Source organism: Tupaia chinensis, unplaced genomic scaffold (assembly GCF_000334495.1).
Source record: "Tupaia chinensis unplaced genomic scaffold, TupChi_1.0 Scaffold000453_1, whole genome shotgun sequence".
Lineage (NCBI taxonomy): Eukaryota > Metazoa > Chordata > Mammalia > Scandentia > Tupaiidae > Tupaia > Tupaia belangeri.
The window spans coordinates 883,475-902,493 of record NW_006159960.1 but is presented as its reverse complement, the minus strand read 5'-3'; the positions used below and the strand labels follow the sequence as shown (position 1 = coordinate 902,493).

At 42.1% G+C, this 19,019-nt stretch overlaps 1 pseudogene; it reads right to left on the bottom strand.

Moving 5' to 3' along the window:
* Window positions 1-8,087: 8,087 nt before the first annotated feature.
* On the bottom strand, window positions 8,088-9,540 carry LOC102502711 (RNA-binding protein FUS pseudogene; annotated as a pseudogene).
* Window positions 9,541-19,019: the final 9,479 nt, after the last annotated feature.

Genomic DNA, 19,019 nt, shown 5'->3' with positions numbered 1-19,019 from the left:
GCCCCAAATCCCAAGAGGAAATAGAGGAGAAGGGATTGTGGTGGGGTCATCCCCTCAGGGGTGCTTTCTCATTTTCTCTCTCTCTCTCCTTCTTGTCTGTCTCTGTGCCCTACAGCAAATAAAAAAATAAAGTAAAATATCAACTACATTTAGAATCACCTGACAAGCAAATCCCACAATTTGTAGACACATACAAGTTTGCTATCACATAGAAAAATGCTTTTAGCTTTGCCTACATGTACCTGATTTTACCAGTCTCTGCCTTGAGCAGGTAGTAAGAAAGCCAGCTCTTTTCCGAGTGACCCTCGATATCCTGTTTCTGGTTAGCAGTTCACAACCATCGATGAACCTTGCTGTCTTGCAACTTTGGAGTATGCCTCACCTCCTTCATGAAGTCTTCCCAGGTGAACCCCATTTGAGAGTGTATATGGCATTCATGCTCAAGCGCTTTGTCTTGAAGTAGCCATTAGCAGTGTGTTTTGTGACTACTCTAGACTAGAATTTGCAAGCACATGAATCAGACCTATCACTAATTTCATTTCTCCCCACACTCATCCAGGAGGGTGACTTTAATAGATACATACTCTGTACACCTACTCCTTCCTGTCCCTTGCCAAGCTTAGAAAAAATAACCATCATGAGCTGGCTCCGTGGTGCAGCAGTAATGCCCTGTGCAGAAGAGCTCTGACCCCACATGGCCACCCAGTTCGAATCCCCAGACCCCATAGCCTGACATGTGCCAGGCGTGCATGTGTGTGGCTGGCGTCCAACAGGCTGGGGGCCTGGAAGAAGGGGACTGCGGTATGACCAGACCCCACAGAGAGCGGAGAGCTACCCCCCTTCCTCTCTCACATGCATACACACACGCACACACTCCCGCGTGCAATGTGGCCTACATAAACAAAGAAAAGAAAGTTTAAAAAGTGGGGAGACAGCACCATAGCCTAGGCTAGTGACTGACCACGATTCAAATTCTAGCTCTGGCTGCTTGAAAAACGCACTGGGCCTTTCACGAGTATGTCCAAAATCCTGATAAACTAGAGAAAAGGAAAAGAAGGGATTGCAGTGTGGCCATTCCCCATGAAGGGTGCTTTCTCACTTTCTCTCTCTCTTCAGTGAGCACATGTACTCTCTAGCAAATTTAAAAAAAAAAAATAAAAGTAAAAAACAGAAAAAAGAAAGAAAAAAAATAACCATCTGTCTCTAGAAAATATCCTTGCATCTTCTACACTGGCAATTCTATAAGCAAACTAGAAAAATGAAAGAGAAATGAGATCTAATCATTCTATTTAGAGTACAATAACAATGATATTTAAATATATGAAAATCTAGTTATGAGACAAGTCAGACTTGGTGTGCTCCATAGTAAGCAGAAACAATAAAAAGGTTTACTTTCACTTTAAGAAAATATTTATACTTATGATGGGAGAAGGCAAAAAATGAACGAGATCTTGAGATCAGAAAAGATCTTGCATCCCTCAGTACCGGAAGACTTCGGAAAGAAACTGGATTACCAACTGGAAAACCACAGAAGCTCAAGGCCGGCTTTGAATGGTATCATCTCTGAGTGCCTCTGAGTGCCTTCTGTACCTGGAGGATTCAGCATACTACCCGGCATGTTTTTCAAGCTGGTGGGACCAGAATTCAAATTGTTGTCAGCCTTGTGGGAAATGGCTCTCCCAGCTATGGACTGACTCTCTTTCTTCTTCTTCTTTTTTTTTTTTTTAACTTTCTTTTCTTTGTTTACAATAGACCACGGGCACATGAATGTGAGTGAGTCTGTGTGAGTGTGTGTGTGCACGTGAGGCTCCTACTCAGGCAGACTGATCTTCAGAGCTCTTTGCTAATTTATTTTAAGCCTTGATATTCAGGCAATTGCCAACACCAAAAATTCTTTGAAAGTAAAATCTAAATCCTCAGCAGAGCCGGTCTTATCTTTCTTTTCAAATGCCGTTTGTTTTAACACATGTTTAAGAACCTTCCATGGAACCAGTCGCTAAAGAGCTTTAGAAGAGCTTTTACTGGAAAGATAAGTACTCAGAAGATAATTGTACCAGGAAATCTGAATTTCTCCTTCGTAAGGTATCATTTTTCAAAAAATCAATCCAACATGGCCAATTAATGTGTTGGAGAATAGTATGCCTTCAGAGAGATGAATACTGGAGCCTCCTCTCCTTTGAAATAAATGACATCTTAATACTCACAGAAGGGTCTCAGGACATTTTTCTCTGACACTGAGATAAATGTACGTGATTCATCATCAGTGAATTAGGCGCTTGCAGTCAGCTGCGTGGTTGCCTCTGCTGCCGTGCACAGCTCAGTCTTGGTACCCGCAGCGGACCAGATTCGAAAGCGGAGACTTTTCCACCCAGAGCCAGCCACTTCATGTAATTGGAAAAGGGGAGAAGATCCCGCTGGTCTCTGCGTTCCCTCCCTTCTTCCCATGTCCACTTCTTTGGCTTTCCCAAATTTGTTAGAAGTAGGAAAAAAAAAAAGTGATAGGGATCAGCAGATGGCATAATGGCTATGTCACTGGACTCCCATGCAGTCGCCTGCAGTTTGAGTCCCGGACCCGGTGGCTTAAACTCATGCTGGGCGCACTTGCATGTGTGCCCAAGATCCCAAGAGGAGAATGGAGGAGAAGGGATTGAGGCATGGCCATCCCCCCGGGGGGTAATTTTTTGCTTTCTGTCTCTGTGTCTCTGTCTTTCTGGTGAGTGCACGTGCCCTATAGCAAGAACCTTCCCCACCCCCCCCCAAAAAAAAGCGATGGTTTTAAAGGTATGCTTACAAGAGGAACACCAGTTCCAAGAAGTCATTCAGACTGTAGGTGTCTTCTGCAGTCTCGAGGTGCCCAGCACAGCCATGCCTCCTTAGGTTAGACATGGCTGATGTCATTCCTTTGCAACACCTTCCCTGACAAAGGCCACTTAGTTCACCTCTAAGCTGCTGGCATTAGTTTTAATACCTTTCCTTATTTGTCCTCAGAGCATTCACATAGTCCCGTAAGGATTCCGTTGATCTGTGCCAGATGTAGCCAACTTGTTGCGGGACTTATCTGCCACATTGATGTCGTCTGGGAGTCAGTGCTTTGTTAAGGTTTATTATTATTACTCTTATTCCAGTAGCTTCAGTCTCACCAGGGAGCTCAGATGCCTTAGGCAGGCTGGCATCCGCACCTTTATATTACCTGTCTGGTCCATGCAGGCATTTGAATTTGCAAAATATATGCAAAAATACTTCCACCATGACCCACAAGTTTGCATGTCTATCACATTGCAGAGCGAGAGAAGGGTATGTCTTATATCCACGGTGCTTCCTGATGTCTGAAACAGTGCAGGCCATTGAATATTGTAAAGCCTTGGCAAACACTTAGTATTTGAGGGGGAAAGTGGTTATCAGAGAAAGACTGTGCTTCTTAGATTTTCTTATGCATGTGAGGAGGACATGGGGAAAATAGGACTTTCTTTCGCTTTCACGCTAAATAAAACTCCTGTTCCTTATTATGGTTATATAGGTAGAAACTTTTTTTTTTAATATAAACAGGCTTAAAACTTTTATTTTTCAGAGAGTAAGGGTTGGTAGAATAAAGAATATGACTCTGTTAAGACTAAAAAAATCCTTTTTATTTTTCCTTTTTTTTTTTCACCTAACTGGGTCCTGGGCTTGATTATAAACTCCTCGGAAGAGAATGTAGTGGCCATTTGACATACCCAGCACGCACAGGAAGAGCTATTTTCATGAGGAGAGCTACTTGGACTCTTTTTTCCTACAATGTCCAGAATACACTCATGAAAATCGAGTACCTATTTAAATAAATACGATTTCAAATCTGTCATATACATGTGGACATGCTTTTCCCTAAGCAAGATCTATGTTGAACTGAACCATTTTTTTAAAGAATTACTTTATTTAACTTTATTTATTTTATTTAACTATTTATTTATTTTAATTTGACCAGAGAGGGAAAAAGAGAGAGAGAGAGAGTGAGAAAGCAAGCTACCAGGTCTGGGACTTGAACTGCAGTTGACCATGTAGGAGTCCAGTGTCCTTGACCACCACGCCACCTGCCAGCCCCAAACTGAACCATTTTAAGTAAAATTTTGAGGATAGAAGGCTAAGGCTTAGAATGGACCAAATGGGGGGCCAGCAGGTGACACAGTGGTTAGGGGCACTGGAATCCCACATAGCCAACCGTGGTTCAAGTCCTGGACCTGGTGGCTTGCTTTCTCACTTTCATTCTCTCTTGTTCTCTCTTGATCTGTCCCTCTCTGGCAAAATTAAAATACACACATTAAAAAAAAAAAAAAAAAAAGGAAAGGAGACCAGCAGGTAGCATGGTGGTCAAAGCGCTGGACACTCACACAGCCAACAATGGTTCAAGTCCTGGACCTGTGGCTTCCTTTCTTTCTCTCTCTCTTTCTCTCTCTAGTCAAAAAAGAAAGGAATGGACCAAATGGTCAAGAACAGGAATAATGTAGGAATAATGTATAAATACAAAGAAATCTGTATATAAGGATAAAGAGAGAGAGGATTTCAAACTAAAAAGACATCAATGGGAATTAAGATTTTTTTTCACATACGGGACCAGCAGTTAGCATAAGGGCTATGTTTCTGGACTCCCATGTAGTCGACCATGGTTCAAGTCCCGGACCCGGTGGCTTAAACTCACACCGGGCGCATGTGCATGTGTGCCCAAGATCCCAAGAGGAGAATGGAGGAGAAGGGATTGTGGCGTGGTCATGCCCCATGGGGGGTGATTTCTCGCTTTCTATCTCTTTGTCTCTCTCTGTCTGTCAGGGGAGCACACACGCCCTATAGCAAAAACCTCTTAAAAAAAAAAAGATTTTTTTCACATACAATCACATATTTTTGGCATGTCTCTCCATTCCCTTTCACCCTCCTTCCAGCTCTCTAGTCCCCATTTCTTTTCTGTAAGTTCCCTCACATCCTTCTTATTGTTTCTTACTAGGGTGCATCCTTTCCTAAATGACTCATACTCATACCTGGTTCACAAACACCCACACCACACTGCCACCACACTCTCATGGCCGGCACCCTTTAAGACACACACATCTCAGAAACCCGTCTACAAATAGCTACTTCAGGTTCAGAACTCAACCGGCATATTTAAAACAAGAGAAATAAGCCCATGCTTGGGGAATTGCGTTGAACGGTAAAACACTTGTGCAGCTAATTCCCATAGAAATGAGCGGATTTTGGAAGGCCACGTCTTCTCTCACAGAAACTCAGATGTTCTTAATTCTTTTCCTCTCAGCACATTGGATGGCGTGCCTCTTTCATTTACACACTCAACTCGCAGGCAAGAGGCTAAATGACTTTCGGGGTCAGGCTGTCCCTGAATTCGCTTTCCTTCAGTCTTCTCCTCTGTGGGCACTTGGAAGTTTGTGGGGGTTTTTTCTTTATTTTTCACTATTTCCTCTAACACTTTTTTTATTTAGGTACAATGTATTCTGTAAGGTTACACAGCGTTGCTCTTGATAAACTTCTGCAGCTTTCTGAGCTGTAACTTAGTATCTACAGTCAATGGCTGACTTTTTAGAGAAATATATGGCCCATCTGTCATCACACAAAGGCAGGGCTGGCCACCTCTCCTCTGAGAGTTTTCAAACAGCTCCCAGAGCAAGCCTTGTGACCCTTTCCCTGCCTGATTGAATTGTATCAATACCCTTCCCTGGAGCCAAGGAATGATAGGGAAACTGGTTAGAAACTAGGAAGGCAGTATTTAGCAACTCCTACAACACTCCCCAAAGAAAAACACTGTTTAATCCATCTTGCAGATAGCTAGAGACACAAAACATCTAGTCACTCAAATGACTATCTGTCTTGACTTACGATTTTCTACAATCTCATCAGTCAAATGTCCAAAGGGAGCTGATTTAATATTTTTAAGTGGCCTAAAATGCCAAAATGATCATTTTTCAAAAAAATTGTTTCTTCATTTAGATATCGTGTCCAGAGTCTTTTCATGAAGGGCTCTCTCATTATGGCTGAGTAGCACTGCTTTCTAAACCATGAATGAGAAAAAGGTTATTCACGAGACACTACTAACACTCCATGTCGCATAAAAGTTTCATAGGGTTGTGAGTAACTTTAAATCAGGGACACTGCAAAAGAACATATTTCTACTTAATTCTAGCTAAAATGGACAAAGCCATATCTTGCTCATTTTTTCCATTTTGAAGAAATGAAGTTTGATCGCAAGCACATGGGCTTAGAAGACAATGCTAAATTCAACGTCAGGGCTCAAATATTTACTGGGGGCAGGGGGTGGCAGCAGGTGGCATGGTGACAAAGGCGCTGGACTCTCACCTTGCTGACTCCAGTTCAAGGACCTGGTGGACTGAAAATCAAAGTGGGTTCATGTGTATACGTGCCCCAAATCCCAAGAGAAAAATGAAGGAGAAGGAATTGCAGTGTGGCCATCCTTCCTGGGGGGGGATGCTTTCTCTCTTCCCCTCTCATTGTTTCTTTCTGTCTCTCTTCAGCTAGCACATATGTCCCATAGTAAATATTGAAAAATAAAAATAATATATAAAAAATCTGTATAGTCAGGGACAAGTTACTTAATCTCCAGACCCTCAGTTTCTTCACCTATAAGTTGGGGATAAGTATTTGATTTTGCTAAGAATATTAAGTAAGATAATACATAGAAAGCACCTCTCACAGCGCTTAACATATAGCATGGATTCACAAGCAGAATTAATAATATAGATTTAAATAAAAACATTGCATAATTAAAATGATTTAGGTTTGGCTTTCAAAAATTGTCAGGGATTTTTTTATATATATATAAGAGAATAATCTTATGGGACTCTGGTTAGGTTTATGCAAAATTACATCAAATGAAAACCAGAACTAAGCCTTAAATCAAAATGGTTTGGCATTAGAAGGAGTCATGTGGAGAGAAATACCGTTATCCAAACTGTCACTCTCCTAGTCCGGAGTCCCAGAAGCAGACTCTGCTCTGAGATGAGCAAGCACATGCAAATGACGTATCACCCTGGCCTGGCTTGATCCTGAAGGGGGCACTGAAGTACACTTGGCCACAAGGGTTTAGCCATGCTCCAGCATGGACTGGCACCCATTAGTCTTTGGTATAGACTCTAGAGTGTCAGTGGAAAGTGTGGGAAATGTATACTCCAGGCACTTTGGGCTTTGTGGCATACGGACAAAGCATCTCCAGTAGTGCGCACGTCCCCTCCAGAGATACGGCAGGTTGCTCTGGAAAACCAAAGCACATAGAGGCTGGAGAGGAGCAGCTGGGGGTGTGGGAGGCGAGCCCTGAGCAAGGTAACAGGCATGGAAGGACCTAGGGGTGTCTGTGTGAGCACTGGCCGCATCCACTGCAGTCACGCGCCTTACCTTGCAACTCAACTTCATAAAACATGCTGCTGCAAATACATGAGACTAATTGTTTTGTAACCAAGTAAAACCATGAACTAGCATATATTTCCCGGCTGCCCGCTTCGCAATCCTCCAAGACTGTAGTCTCTCTCTTAAAAATTGAAGATTTTCCCTTTGCCTATTTTGTTATTATTGCCTGTGTTTTTGGAGTCATGTCCAAAACATTATTACTCTAACCAACGTCTTGGAGCTTTTCTGCTATATTTTCTTCTAGTATTTTACAGTGCTGGGTCTTATGCTTAAGTTTCTTTCTTTCTTTTTTTTTTTTTTTTTTTTTGTCAAGACAAGGAAAGTTTAATTTCTACTCTCAAGAATACCATTTGATCTTTTATCCCCAATCAAGTATCAAACATTTCATTCCAGTTCCTGCTGGTCAGAAACTTATTAGTCAGTTCCTGCTAAGCAGGATGAACTAAAAGAGGGAAACTCCCCACATTTCTGACCTGGACATCAATCCTCCAGGAGCGTGAAGGTGGGAAGTAGAAGAAAATTTTTAACTGAAACGATGGTTTTTAATGGGATCCAGAGGCATAGTTACAATTGTGTAGTCCAACACACACAAAAAAACCCGAGGGTGATCAGGAGTTAAAGGTTACAAAATAACAAGGGTAACACCAAGTTACAGGACGAAAAGCTGTTCCAGAACCTCAGGAGCCCGGCTAATACGGCCTCTCTCAGCGACCCAGTCTGTGATCACCCCTGGAGTCCATCTCGCTGAGGTCAAAGCCACCTTTGTCCCCACCACCCCGACCCCTTGGAAGCCCTCATGGTCCCTGCCACAACCCTGGTAGCTGCCCTGATGAGAGCCTCCCCTGCCACCACGATGATCATCTCCATAGTTACCCCCATATGAGAGCCTCCTGATCCCCCTCCTGGGCCATCTGGCTTAGGGACCTTAACCTGGTTGCATTCATTCCTCCAAGAGAAGTTCATATTGTCACATGGAGGATGAGGACACTTGCAGTCTCCAGCTCGTTGCTGTCCTCCACTGCCGCCACCTCCATAGCCTCCCATGGCCCTTGGGTCCTCCTCGGCCTCCGCCTCGGCCTCCACAACTATTGCCACAACCAGATTGAAATCTGCTCAGCGAGCAGCAAATGAGACCTTGATAGAAGTCCCAGAAAATTCTTTACCATCAAGCCAGTCAATCACTGCTTTAGCAGAAGGTGGGTCATCAGATGAGACTGTTGCCTCTCCCTTCAGCTTGCCAGTTTCCTGGTCTGTGTACAAATTAATCATGGGCTGTCCTGGTTTCTTATTTGTCTTAATAATACCAATCTGCTTGAAGTAATCAGCCACAGACTCAATTGTAACATCCTCGCCCAGGCCTTACACGAAGATGGTGTTGTTGTTGGAATTATCCTGCTCAGAGTTGTGATGTGATCCTTGGTTCCAAGGGCCACCAATTTTATTGAAGCCACCATGGTCACTTCTGCCCATGCCACCTCTGCCTCCATGGCCGCATCCACAGCCACCTCCACCGCCACCTCCACAGCAACCTCCACGATCTCTGGATTCATAGCTACCACTGCTATGGCTGTAACCACCGCCCCGGCTATGGTCACCACAGTCCTGCTGACCTTCCCTGTAGCCACCACTGCCACCACCACTCTGGTTCTGATTGCCATAACCACCACCGCCACCACTCATGGAGGACTGATCCTGGCCACAGTTACCTTTACCACCCTCTCCACCACCTCCACTGCTACCATTGTACTGGTTCTGCTGTCCATAGTCAGACTGTCGGCCATAGCTCCCACTCTGGGGCAGCCCATAACTTCTGCTCTGAGAACTGGTCCCATAACCTCCCAAGGTGCTGCTGGGAGCTGGCTGCTGCCCATAAGATGACTGGGAAGTCTGGCTACTGCCATAGCCACCAGCTGAGCTATATCCCTGGGGAGCTGACTAAACACCGTAGCTGTTCCGGGTCTGTCCATAAGAAGAACTACAGCTGCTCTGGCCACAGCCTGACGTATCTGCTGACTGGCCGTAACCACTATAACTCTGCTATCTGTAAGGCTGACTGCTCTGCTGGGAGCAGCCCTGTTCAGGCTGGGTGGGATAGGCTCCATAGCTTTGGGTTCCTTGTTGGGTATAATCGGTTGAGGCCATGTCTGCACATGCACATACAGGCCAACAAGTAAGAAGATTCGAATGCCACAGAACACCGACGCCTCAAGAACTCCTTATGTTTAAGGTTCTAATCCATGTCAAGTTGAGTTTTGTTTGTGGTGTGAGATAAGGGTTCAATTTTATTCTTCTGCATGTGGATATTGAGTTTTTCCAGCACCATTTTTAAGGTTTTCTTTTTTTTCCATAAGAATGGGAAGGCACAGCCTAACAGGATCTTGATGCCATTATCGACCCTCAGCTTCAACCAGCCAGGTTCACAGGCACACATGCACACACCTGGTGTGGACAGGGAGACATTGGGACACAAATCTGGAGCCTTCGCATGTAATTTCAGCACTGCGGAGCCTCGTCTTACTATTGCACCCCTGCAGCTGGGCACAAACACCATTTATGGAAGAGACAATTAACAGAGCGAAGAGGCAACCTAAGGATTGGGAGAAACTATTTGTAAACCATTCTTATGATAAGGGTTAATATCCAAAATATATGAGGAACTCAAACAACTCAACAGTAAGAAAACAAATAATCTGATTTTAAAATAGACAAAGGGCCTGGGGGGGGCGGGTGGGGGGGAGAACACAAACACTTTTCAAAAGAAGACATACAAGTGGCAGACAGGTATATGAAAAAGTACTCAACATTACTACTCGTCAGTTAAATTCAAGTCAAAACCACACAATAACACCTTGCACCCATTAGAATGGTTACCATCAAAGACAAGAAAGATGACAAGTGTTGGAGAGAATGTGGAGAAAAGGGAGCAGTCAATGGGAATGTAGATTAGTATAACCATTACAGAAAAGAGTATAGACATTCCTCGAAAAGTTAAAAGTGGAACTACTGTACGAACCAACAATCTCACTTCTTGGTATATATCCAAAGGAATTGAAATCAGTATGTCAAAAGGACATATGCAGTCCCCCACATTCACTGTGGCATTATTTACAACAGCTAAGACCCAGCATCACCCTAAATATCCACCAACAGAGAACAGGATAAAGAAAATACAGTGGGCTGGTTCCATGGGGAAGCTATAATGCACTGCTCAAGAAAAGATGGATTCCACATGGTGACCGTAGCTGGACTCCCTAACCCTGAAACATCCCGAATGGGCATGAGTGCCCACAATCTGATATGCTGGTGGACTGAAGGCAGCGGGTCCACAACATGACCAGATCCTGGGGTGGAGGGAGACACTCTTCTCTCTCCTCCTCTCTCTCTCACTCTTACATGTGTGTGCATGTGCTCTACCATGAATAAAGAGGGAAAACAAAAAATATGGTGAAAATACACAATGGAATACTACAGAAGGAAATTCTGTCATTTGCAACAACATGGATGAATGTGGAGAACATTATGCTAAGTGAAATAAGCCAGGCACAGAAAGGCAAATACTGCACAATCCCGCTTACACATGAAATCTAAAAAAAGAGTAGCCAGAGAGTAGAACAGTGGTTACTAGAGGCTGCAAGGTGGGAGGTAGTGGCAGGGGGTTGGAGGAATGCTGATCAAACAGTATACATTTTTAGTCAGACAGTGGGAATGCATTTGTTTGTTTATTTTTGTAAAGATACATTTTTTTTTAAAATTTAACTTTATTTTCATTTGACCAGAGAGGCACAGAGTAAGTGGGGGCAGGAGCAGAGAGAAATTAAGCTGTAGGTCCAGGACTCGAACTGTAGTCGGCCATGTGGGAGTCCAGCGCCCTTAACCACTACACCACTTGCCAGCCCCACAGGAATACATTTTTGAGATACATTGCACAGCTTGGTGACTATACTTAATATAATGAAACTTGTACTTCAAAATTGTTAAGGAGTCCATTTTAAATGTTCACATCACAAGAAAAATGGTGTGTAAGGTGATTAATATTTTAATTAGCTTGATTTAATCACTCCATAATATATGCATATATCGACAACACATTATATCCCATAAATACATATAATTATTATCTGTCAGTTAAAAAGGAAAGGAAGACTGGAGATTAGACAGGTCCTGTGCCTATTCTGACCCCAGTGAGACTTTTCTTTTTTTTTATTATTAAATTTATTTATTTACATTCATTCACTCTACGTCATTACAGCATACAAAGTGAGATTTTCCACCCAGAGTACACTGTATATTGGCTCAATCAAGCACATCAACATACATGTTATTGTCAGCAAATAATTTTCCATTTCTTGTTTCCTGTATGTTTTGCTTTTTTTCCCATCCTTGATTCCCTATCTCTTACCCTCTGCCATCTCCCACTCTCCTCCCACACTGTCTCTGGTATCTATGTTTGCTTTCTATACTTTTCCCCCCCACATTTTATTGAATCACTAGAGATCTTAATTAATCTAAATATTTTCATAGCAAGCACAGCTGATATGTACATTTTCATGAACACAAGTCCAAATTTAGGCATAAGCCTCAGTGAGTAGAATGAACATCCTATAAAGTAGCACCTAGCTGGGGCTATGTATCTTACTGCAGTCATTGAATAGGTATTATTAATGCATTTTTTTTAATTTCAAGAAAAACAGTTTTAGTGTTTTTTTTCTGAAACTTTTTTTAACTTAATTTACATTCTTTCCCTCAGCATCATCACAGCATACAAAATGTGATTTCCCATCCAGAATATACTGCATAGTGACTTAATTGTGCATATTATCAAAAATTTTCCATTTCTAATTTCTAGAATTTTTTCCCATTTCTGACCCTCTGTCCTTTCCCACCCTCTTCTCACACTATCTCTGGTGTCTACAGTTGTCTTTCATTCCCCCCCACCCCCACATTGTAAAGATTACTCAATTTCTTAAATAATATAACTACTTTCAATAGCAAGTTCACTTGGTACTATTAAAAAAAAACAGTTTTAACTGAAATCAATGAAATGTTAAGGAACTTCGCTTAAAGCCAGGAAACAGGTTAGGATTCTATTCACATGGTAGGTGCATGAATCTATCCATATCTCAAGACAGGACACAAATCCTTACAACCGGATAACAAAGTCTACAAGAAAATCAGCAATATTTCAGTCAAAAGTCATAAAATTATACTTCACCATTTCAGTCTCATGTATTTTATCTTCTGTTGTGGTTCAATTTTCCCGATTAAATTCTGGGATATAATATTCAACTCCAGACTTGTTCCTATGATTAAGTTGGCCACTTTCTTAGTTTTTGAACTCTTATTTCTGTGTGTCTATAATTAATTTTCCTGATATAGCACTCCCTTGAGAACTTCTTGGAAAACTGGTCTGGTGCTGGTAAATTCTTTCAGGTTTTGTTTATCTGAGAATGTTCTTGTCTTTTCTTCCCACATGAAAGATAATCTTGCCAGGTACAGTATTTGTGGCTGAAATTGCTTTTCTCTTAATACTTTAAATATATTTTTCCATTCTTTCCTTGCTCACATTGTTTCTGATGAGAGGTCTCCTGTTAGCCTGATGGGATATCCCTTGTAGGTAACTTGATGTTTTCCTCTTACCACTCTTAGTATCTTGTCTTTGTCTGTGGTTTTGGTCAGCCTGGCTATAATGTGTCTTGGAGAAGATCTTCTTGGGTTGATTCTATTTGGGGTCCTTTGTATTTCTTGGGACTGGATCTTTGAGTGCCTCTCTAGGTTTGGAAGGTTTTTTTGCAGGATTTCATGGAATAGATTATCAATGCCCTTATGAGTCTCTTCGCCTTCTGGAATGCCAATTATCTGGATGTTTGGATGTTTCATGGTATCCAGTACTTCTTGTATATTATTCTCATTTTGGGGGGCAATTTTCTCAGTCCTCATGGTGGATTTTTGTAGGTCAGCAATTTTCTCTTCTATGTCTGAGGCTTTATTTTCTGTATGATCTAGTCTGCTTTTAATACTTTCAAGGGAGATTTTGACTTCCTGTATTAGAGCCTTCATCTCTAACAGTTCTGTTTGATACTTTCGTAAAGTGTGTAATTCCTCTTTTAGATCTTGCAAGAATTTTCTCACCTCCTGGAACTCGTCAGCTTCTTTCTCCTTTCTCTTCTGTAGTTCATTGTCTCTCTTCTCTTCCATCTCTGTTAGCTTCACCATTATGAATGTTCTAAATTTTTTAAATTATTTTTTTATTTTTATTTATTCATTCATTCATTTCAATTTGACTAGAGAGAAACAGAGAGAAAGTGAGAAAGCAAGCCACTAGGTCCAGAACTCGAACTGTGGTCAGCCATATGGGTTTGTCCAGCACCTTAACCACCATGCCTCCTGCAATGTTTTAAATTCTTTATCAGACATTTTCATGATTTCCATTGAACTTCTTGTGGATGAAGAGGAGTTATTTTTTCCCTTGGAGGAGAGGTATTTTCTTGCTTTCCCATATTTCTTGTGGTCCTGAGGTGATTTCTAGTCATCTGATAGATGGTGGGCTTCTTCCTAATTCTTGAAAGTTCAATCCTGAAATGACTAGTTTGCAGGAGCCATGAGGAATCTTCTGCTGAAGGCCTCGCCTCTCCTGCCATGCCAGCTTGTTTGCTGGAGGCTGAATTATCAGTAGGAAATCTTCATTTCTCTTTTACCCTGAAATCCCAGTCAGAGTTTTTATTCCAGTCCAAGAATGTAGTCCGAGGAACACTCCGACCCTCCAATGGTGCCAATGGTAATAAGAGACTTGCCATTTCTAATGCACTTTGCAGTTCACAAATCATTTTCAAGTGCCCTCCTGCTGCCCACAAGCCTATAAATGGGAATAACAAGCATTATGCACTACCCCTCCTCCAACTTACAGATGAAGATCTGCTCAGACTTGAAGTGACGTACCCAAGGTCATATGCCAATTGGAAGAAGTGGGAAGTGGGACTCCAGCCCAGGTTTGCTAATTCCAGTGCTCTTTCTAATTCAGCAGCTGTCTGAACAGAAGCATGCCATGTAGCCTTAAGATGTGCTGCAGTGTGACCAGCAGATGGTGTAATGATTATGTCGCTGGACTACCACTTGACCACAGTTTGAGGTCAAGAGCTGGTGGCTTAAAACTCACACTGGGTGTGCATTTGTGCATGCCCAAGATCCAGAGAGGAGAATGGGGGAGAAGGAATTGCAGCGTGGCCATCCCCTCTGGGGGTGCTTTCTCTCTCTCTTTCTGTCTCTCTCTGTCTCTCTGGTGAGCACAAGTGCCATAGCAAAAATCTCTCTAAGAAAGAAAGAAAGAAAGAAAGAAAGAAAGAAAGAAAGAAAGAAAGAAAGAAAGAAAGAAAGAGAGAAAGAGAGAGAGAGAGAGAGAGAGAGAGAGAGAGAGAGAGAAAGAAAGAAAGAAAGAAAGAAAGAAAGAAAGAAAGAAAGAAAGAAAGAAAGAAAGAAAAAGAAAGAAAAAAGATATGCCGTGGTAGAAAGCCTCTGCTGACCATCTGACCTGAGGACAACACACCAAGTACTGAAGAATACCCTCAGTTAAGATTCTCAGTTGAGTTCACAAAGAGATGTGAGGGCAGGTCAGGTAGTCTTCTGTTTCAAAGTTTTCTCTGCCGACTCTTAGTTCTTCATTCTTTAAAAAATGGGTTTCTGTCTTTATTCACCTCTGACTGTGTATCCTCAGTAGGTCATTTTATCTACTCTAACCCTTTCAACTCTATAACTCTGGTCATATTTTGATGACCTGTGAATCCATAGCTCTTCAGGTAAAACTACTCTCTGGTCCAAAGACTTGGGTATCCAACCATCTACCAGCTGGTCGAAAATCTGTGCCTCATATGTAACATGGCAAAAGCATTTTTTGACTTAAGTCTGTTTTCATCCGGAATTTCCATTCTCACTGAATGCCACACTAGATGACTCTCAGATACTCAAGTTACAAACCGGGGGGGGGGGCATTCTCAATTCTTCATCCCTGATGACAGGTCTATTGCCAAGTCCACTGGATTCCACAGTCCCAGTGTCTCTCTTATCGATCTGCTTCTTCCCATCCATAGTGTACTTTGCCAGAGCAGCAAAGTGTAACTCTGATCATTCCGTGTCTACGTTTTAAGTATTGGAGTTTCCGGTGACGGTCGTCTAATGTCTAGACACAAGGTGTTCTGTAAGGCCATCTGAGGCTGCGCTTCTGTCTACACCCCCGGTGCTGCTACACTGCTGCCCGTGTTCCATCCTCCAGTTCTGTACGTACCACAGACAGTCCCCAGACGTGTCCTCCTCACACCGTTCCTTCCTCTAATAATACTCTGTCCTTTCCTTCTCTTACAGGACATTTTTATTTTGTGATTTACTTTAAGGTAATGCCCTAAATTTTACTTCCATTATAGAATGAATAGCACTTTTACACTTATTTTGTTTACTTGTCTGTCTTCTCTTTCCCCTTATCCTACCAGTCTGTAATTTCTTCCTGTGGGGAATTAGTCTTATTTATCTTTGCATTCCAAGTAGTCTAGAACAGTGTTGACATTTCATAGGGGCTCAATAACTTTTTATTGAATGAACTGAACACCAACTTAGCCCCCTGGAATTTTTGCATAAGTCATCTGATCAATATGTGACAGATGTTATAACCATAGTCCTCTCAATCTCTGCATTCTATTCACTTAGTTCTGAAATATCTCTGGGGCTGGCAGGTGGTGTGGTGGTTAAAGTTGCTGGACTCCCACGTGGCTGACCACAGTTCAAGTCTCAGACCTCGCAGCTTGCTTTCTTACTTTCTCATGGTCTCTCTCTCTCTTTCTGATCAAATTAAAACAAATAATAATAATAATAAAATTAAATGAAATAATTTTTTTAAAAATCTACAAATTCTTCTTTGTGGCTGACAGGTGGCATGGGTGGCTAAGCAGTTGGACTTCCACATGGCTGATCGAGGTTCAAATCCCAGACCCGGTAGCTTGCTCTCATTTTCCTTATCTCTGTCTCTCTCTGGTCAACTTCAGAAAAAATAAAATAATGACAATGGATAAAATTAAATTAAAAAAAAAGAAATATCCCTGTCCTCTTAAGGGACCACATTCATGCAGGGCCCAGGGCTAAACGTCTTAGACAAACTTGACTTCAATCTCTCAGTAATCAGATTCTGTCTTTAAGTTATTTCTGGTGAGACCAGCAGTTGGTGTAATGGCTATGTCACTGGACTCCCATGTAGTCAATCACTGTTCGAATCCCAGACCCGGTGGCTTAAACTCACACCAAGTACTTGTGCATGCATGCCCAAGATCCCGAGAGGAGAATGGAGGAGAAGGGATTGCATCGTGGCCATCCCCCCTGGGGGGGTGATTTCTCACTTTCTGTCTCTCTGTCTCTGTCTTTCTGGTGAGTGCACACACTCTATAGAAAAAATTTAAAAAGCAGTTATTTCTGGTTTGGCCTCCTTGTGCAGTGGTTGAGCTCTGCACAGAGGAAGCTGGATGCCACATGGCTGACCAGGGTTCAAGTCCCAGCCCCAAGCAGCCTGAGAAACATGCTGGGTGCGGATACATGCATGTGTGCTCAGGATCCTGACAAGATGAAGAGCAGAGAAAGGGGGATTGCAGTGTGGCAGACCTCCTGGGGCATTCTTTTCCTCTCTTCCTCTCTCCCATGCATACACATGTGCAAGCACACACATGTGTAGAAAAAGTTACCCTTTTTCATATGGCACTTTCTAATGAGAAAGCTGAAGGAGTTTTGATAGACATTTCTACAGAGTGGGGCCAGCATCTCCACATAGTTCACTCCACAGCCTGTTTTCATCTCAGAAGACAACGAAGGCTAGCGCCTGCCAATTTCAGAAGAATGCTGAAGTCCACAGCTTTCCTGCTGTAGACAACACTGGTAGTCTGATTCTCAGATACCAAAGTTGTTATAAAACTTATGAAAGTATCATTTATATTTAAAATAATTATACAAGTTGAGGCAGTTAAAGCATTGTGGTGTGTCTACATAGTTCTCAATCTGACTTATCCCAAACCCCACTGGTGAGGAGGGTTCCCCAGGGAGCCTGGCCCCGTCTGGGCGTCAGTGTCCCCTGCTGCCTTACACAGGGCTCCAGCCTGCTGTGCTCATTAGCTGAATGAATCACATGATTCAATCCTTGAAAGCCCAAAGAGGAACGTCAAAATTCAACCGTTATCATATAGTTTTTCAACCCTCTGCCTTTGGCTAAGTTAAAACAGAAAGTATCTCTACAATCCCTTCCAGTGAAGTGACGCTAATTTGGCTAAACACTAATTTCTTCCAGTGCATGAAACCCTAAAGCAACATTCCATGCAGCTCCCTACAGTGGGAGGCTGCCAGAGGGACAAGGATCATCCCATTCACACCAAGATCCAGGCTGGTTTATGAGGAAAGGAACGAGTTGACTTTTAACTAAGGTCTCATTAGACAAACTCTTATTTATTTCCCCAGTGTTTTCTTTTGAAAATGTTCGAGACTATGAAAGTGCTAAAATCGTACAATGAACACTCACATACTCTCTACCTCAATTCACCAGTTTTCAACATATAGACCTTTTTATTTTATAGCTCTCTCAAATATCTGTGTACTTCAATTTTTTCAAAGTCATTTGAAAGGAAATTGCAAACAATAATTTGCCTTAAATTTCTCAATACATATTGATAGCTCCTAAGAGTAAGGACATTCTCCTTTCCAACCACACGACAATTATCACACTCAATAATGTATTACACAAGAACACTTTCAAATATAAAGTCACATTCAAATTTCCCCAATGGGCACCATGATGTTCTTTAGACTGTATTGTATGTGTGCATGTTTGGTATGTAGAATCCAATCAAGCCATAACTCTTCTTAAAATATATAGATTTAAGTGTTTATGTATGCATATATATATATGCATATATAAATATATATATTATATATATAGAGAGAGAGAGAGAGAGAATGCTAAAGGGTGCATGTATTCAGCAAGGAGAGACAGAGAGAGGGAGGGAGAAAGCACCCCCTGTGGGGCATAGCCATTTCTTCCATCTCTTAGCGATTTGGGGAATGCAAGTTCATGTCCTGTGTGCTTTTCAAGCCCCTGAGGCTGGGATTCACATGGTCATAGCCCATGTGGGATCTGACTCTCTTAATCACTAGCTTACACAGGTGGCCCACTTTTTAGGCTCTATCAACCTGGGATAGTTCTCCTGTTTTTTCCAGTAGTGATATGTCTGAAGATTCCAGATAATTATTTTGCAGATGTAGAACATTTTATCACCTGGATTTTTCTGATTCATACCTCACGGCTATATTCAGGTTAAACATTCTTTGAAAGGATATGAGGGCGATGGAATAGTTTCCATTACTCCAGGAAATGCCCAACATGAGTTCACCCCATTATTTGTGACCATCAGTCTCATCTCTTCTTCAACTTGAAGTCTGCCGAATACATCTGCAGTAAAGGAAGGTTTTTCCTCTTTGTACCTAAACCTTGCTCTGTGGGTAATACCTTGATATTGTGTGACTACCCAGTTCCCCACAGAATTTCACCTAATGAGTTTGATTTCCACTGATAATCCTTGCCTAAATCCATTATTATATAGGGGTTA